The sequence below is a fragment of the Tribolium madens genome, unplaced genomic scaffold, assembly GCF_015345945.1.
Source record: "Tribolium madens isolate multiple individuals breed KSU strain unplaced genomic scaffold, Tmad_KSU_1.1 Scaffold_3;HRSCAF=73;Tcas5.2_LG2, whole genome shotgun sequence".
NCBI lineage: Eukaryota > Metazoa > Arthropoda > Insecta > Coleoptera > Tenebrionidae > Tribolium > Tribolium madens.
Genome location: NW_025401006.1, coordinates 13,837,102 through 13,842,317, shown reverse-complemented (window position 1 = coordinate 13,842,317; position 5,216 = coordinate 13,837,102). Strand labels below are relative to the sequence as shown.

Below are 5,216 nucleotides of genomic sequence, written 5' to 3'. Positions count from 1 at the left end.
TCTTTTAGATATTTTTAATACCAGTTGTTTAAATTAAAGAAAAGATTATTCAATTAGTGTAATAAATTGCAAAAATTTGGCCTAAAATTAGTTTTTTGTTTTGTTTCGTACAATCTGGCTTATTTTGTTATTGCAAAATCGATAAATTTCCTTTATGAAAACTTCGATTATTTTACTAGATTTTATTATATCGGGACAAAAACTTTAAGAACAGGTACTGAAATATTTTGTTTGGACTTGGAATCGAGTTTTAACTTATTTTTTCTATTTTTTTTTTGTTGAATTAGCTTATTTTTTAATGGGAATCGCCCTTCTCAATAAAATTGTTCAATTTATACACAAAATGTAAAAGTATGTATTTTTGTCTGAAATACAATGTTACAATTAATTAGTTTTCCATTTCGATTCGTCGTTGTCATTATTTTTAGTTCAGAGAAATTCTAGTTTACACTTGAACGAGTCATTCGATGCACTTTTTTGAATAGAAACGCGACTTTTTTTTTTGATTATTGAGTTCAATTTAAATGAGGGAGCCCTAAAATCCGTAATAAATAATGTATGAGGAGATTTCGAATTTTTTATGTCTCTTTTGCGGCTTCGACATAGATGGTGGTTATTGGCAAGGGTCATAAATCGTGAAATTCTATCGGATTTTCCTTCTAATCCCGTATTTCATACACGTTTATTTTCTTTATGTAACTGCTTTTAAAACTTGGGGTATAACCCAAAATTTACGACTGAAAATGTTGCTTTATGGGCAATTAGTTTGTGGTATTTTTCACGATTTCTTTAAACAGTTAGTCTTGTAATTAAGAATGTGGAGATAGACGAGAAAATAAACCAGTTACGCAGATATACATCATCGGAATGCAAATCTAGTCGTTAAATTCCACAAGAAATTGTGAAATTCATAGTTAATCAATCAAAATTAACCCTGAAATTTATCTTACATGATCCGGTCAAGCTCTGAAATTACTGAAGCGAGTCTTTTGTGACAGAATTCAGCTAAAATGTGGCTTTTCGGATCAATATCAGCCCTTGTTTGATGAATTCTGCTCAATTTTATAACATTTGATGATTTTACGGTTACCGGATTTTGAAGCCTTACCGGAATCTAAATATAACTGGCGTGGGTTCAGGAGGGTGTGTAATCGATGCCTGAATGGTTTGAAAAAACTTTTGATATGAAATAATAAACGCATCCTTCGTCAATGCCATTTCCTGAAAAAAAAAATGATCGATTTCGAGAGAGAGGAAAAACATCAAAAAAACTAGTTTTGCCAATTTCGTTTTAACGATAAAATGACACATGATTATAAAATATTCACTGTGTATATACCATTGACCTTGTTTCTGGTTCATAATTTATGGAAGTTAATTTGAAGGCTTTTGTTGGTGGCCCCAAGTAAACAACCTTAAATAGTTGGAGGCTAAGGATGGAAGAATTAATTGTCTTCATAAAACGCTAAGTTTTTCACTTAAAGTGGTTAATATTCCTACTAGATGTGCCATTCGAGTGTTAGAGAAAGAAAGTGTCGTTGCTTGACAAAGATAGAGATATTATAGTGAGGTACGTATATAGCAAAGTCTCAACTGTTCAAAGCAATTATTTTTAAATTTATCGTTTATTTTAAACGTTTTTGGACAACTTTTGCTTTATTTTAAAAAATTACATTGTCGAAAGATACACTAGGCCAATAGTAAATTACTATACAAAAAAATCTGGTGTGAACATCACACGACTTTCCTTATCCTACTTATTTGGAAAGCATCTTAATAACGACGATTACACGCGAAATAGATCATAGTTGGCGCGGTTTTGGGTCTGGGGTACAATTTTTTTTTAGTTTAGTACTCATTTTTATTTTTATTTTATCACATTTTACTGTTTAATAAGGTATATTTCATGATTCTAAATAATTTTTGGTCTTTGCGGCCAAACGGTGCGACCGATTTTTACCAATTGTTTCGTGCTGCGTCCCCTTCTCATAAGTAACTTACATACCAAATTTTAAGTTTCTAGCTCTTATCGTTCTCGAGATATGCTGTCAAATTTCAGGTCAAATTTCAGCCGATTACAAAGAAAGTAAAAAGTTTTTCATGAGTGATATGTTTGTGAAACGAGTGCGTAGGACGAGTTTCAGAAAGAAATCACGAGCAGAATACAACGTTTTTTCTTATAGGTACATTCATATTTTTTTTAAATAAAAACTTAGAAATGTCTCAATTTAGTTGCTGATTTCTGAATTTGACATTAATTGTCATGTGAAATAAAAAACAACTAAAACAATGAAGATTTGATAACAAACGGTCGTGAATTATTTAAAAAAGCAGTAAAGTGAAATGTGTAAAGCATTTTTTTATGTGCCATTGGTGTTTTTAACAAATTGCGTGTGTAAAAACATTCAATTTGTGTAAAAAGTTGCAAAAATATGCTTTGAATTGAGTTAATTTCTCACAAACTAAAAATATGTTACAAAGTGGAAAATTATCGTTGTAAGCTTTAAATTTTTTGGACCTCTCCTCGCGATAAATAAACAATAGTGTGCAGCTTGTTTTTTTTAACATTTTAAATTTTGCATTAATTTTTTTTTCGTTTATTTTAAGAATTTTTTGTTTTCTCTGTTTATTTTGTTCGTTTTAGCATATTTTTCAATGGGAATCGCTTTTTTTTAGAAAAAATTGGCTAACTTACGAAAAAAATTTGAAAGAAAAACAACAAATTTTTATTGAATGCGTAAGAAAAGTCGTAGAATCGACTTGTTTTATGAAAACTTTTCGTATTATTAAATCTATMCTTTTGCTTTTACTTTTTTTACTTTTTTTTTCAATAAGAATCACTTTTGTTGTTTATGTACTTTTTTGTCTCCAAAAGTTTTTTTGATTATTTATAATTAGATTTGGTTTTATCAAACAGTCAATTTTAAGTCGAAAATGTATTTTTTTTTTGGCTCTAGACTAAATCTATGAAAAAACGTAATTTCTTTCTTAATTTTTGTTCCAATATATATTATTTTGCTTTTTTCACTTTTTGTTTTTTTTTATTTTTATTTATTTTATTATTATTTATTTTTTATTCCACTTGTAAGAAATTTTATTAAAACGATGCAAAAACATGTTATAGATGAATTTTTTTCGGGTCTTTTACATATTTCTAATACCAGTTGTTTAAATTAAAGAAAAGATTATTCAATTAGTGTAAAAAATTGCAAAAATTTGGAATAAAATGAGTTTTTTCGTTTTGTTTCATACAATCTGGCTTACTTTGAGGTGGGTTTATTTTGTTATTGCAAAATCGATAAATTTCTTTTATGAAAATTTCGATTATTTTACAAGATTTTATTATATCGCGACAAAAACTTTAAGAACAGGAACTGAATTATCTTTTTTATCAAATTATACTATATAAAAGTTAACCTATTTTTTTCTATTTTTTTTTGTTGAATTAGCTTATTTTCCAATGGGAATCGCCCTTATCAATAAAATTGTTCAATTTATACACAAAATGTAAAAATATGTGTTTTTAACAAATTGCGTGTGTCGACTATTCGATTTGAAACAGATAGTTTTTGTTTAGGGCTCAAAGAATTTTGAGGATGTAAAAAAGTTTTCTGGTGTATTAATTTTTACACTAATACGATAAAAAATTCAAAGATATTTCGCCATCTCTTTTCTACTTATGTAGAGATCAATAGCTCTCACTCTAAAACCCATCTTGGAGCATTTATATTGTAAGATCATTATTTGTGGCGCCCAACCCGCGTTACATAACGATCTGTTAGCAACAGGTTTACTGAAACTGAGACTAGACATTTTTATCCCTCTCCTGAATTTCAGAAAAAGTGTAAATATTTCCATAATGAAACTGATAATTCATGAAACGGCAAAAATTCACTTCTGCTAGATGAAGCAAACACTACAGGGTGCGCCAGAACTCGCGTCCCAGAGAAGAAAGCCATATAAGGTAAGATACCAGGAACATGGAAAAAATGTTAAAAAAAATTATCTATAAAAATTTCGAAGTTATGAGGGTTTAAAGTTTGCACTTTGCCTCTATTTATTTCTGTTGAAAAAATAATTTTCCAAGTTTTTTTGCTACAGGCTATTAGAAAAGGAAAAAAGGAAGCTGTATCCTAAATTGTAACTCTGTTCAATGTTATTTGTGGCTTTTATTAGCAAAATTTTTGTCCCTTTACTAAATAATTATAAAAAAACATATACAAGATTATCAGTATCCTTAAATAGATAAAAAAAATGTCAAATGTCAAAAATTTTTGACAGATAGAATTTTTTAAACATTTTTTTCATGTTCCTGGTATCTTACCTTACTTGAAAATTTTCTCTGGGCGCGAGTTCTGGCGCACCCTGTATATCGACTTTTGACCCCATTTTAGAACATAAACAAAAATTAAGCGTTTTTTAAAGCGAGCACTTATTTTAAATCAAATTTTGACAAATATATAAGTGCTAAACTTGTAAAAAATCTAATTTCTTACTGATCCATGCAAGTTTGCAATTCTTTAATTTTTTAACAGACTTTTTATAGATTCAAAAAAAAAAGGAATTTCAGGTTGGTACGTCTCTGCTCTATATTAATGGAACTAAAAATTTAAAACAAGACTGTTTATAACATTTTTTCAAGTAAATAATGCGGAATCGGTTTTATCAATCTTCAAAAAAATTCTCTATAAAATACAAGCTTCACACTCATTTTTACTAAAATTAAGAATAATACACTTTTAGGTATTACATTTTAAACTCAGATTAGTGTTTTTTGAATATTTTAGTTAAAATTATAAGCTTTAAACCGAGGGAAAACATTTTTCTATCAAAAGTGTCTTTTCTAAATCTTTCAAAAGAAAATAAATTAATATCTAATACATACTGGTAAATAAATCATCAGCAATAAACAGAAGTGGTAGAACGAGAACAGAAATTTAATTATATTTAACTAAAAACTCAAAATAACATAACAATTTACAAAATTTCAAAATTCCACGTCATGGTTGCTTGAAATATTTCTACAAAATTTAAAACACAGAACAGTAAAGATCTCAGATTTTTACTGTTTTCAAAATAGTCGTTATAAAAAAAATTTGTCTTCAGAAAATAATTAATAAAAATTAAAGCGCTATAAAAAATGTGATCGCATATTGAGATAAAATTTTATTTTGTTTTTAAGTTATGCGATTTTTTTTTCTTCAAAATACATTAAA

The 5,216-nt window shown here is 27.9% G+C and overlaps 1 protein-coding gene across 1 annotated transcript in view; it reads left to right on the top strand.

The window, feature by feature from the left end:
* Window positions 1-5,216, top strand: part of LOC123007727 (RNA-binding protein Musashi homolog 2-like) — an 82,793-nt gene that overhangs the window by 28,110 nt on the left and 49,467 nt on the right. The window lies entirely within an intron of this gene.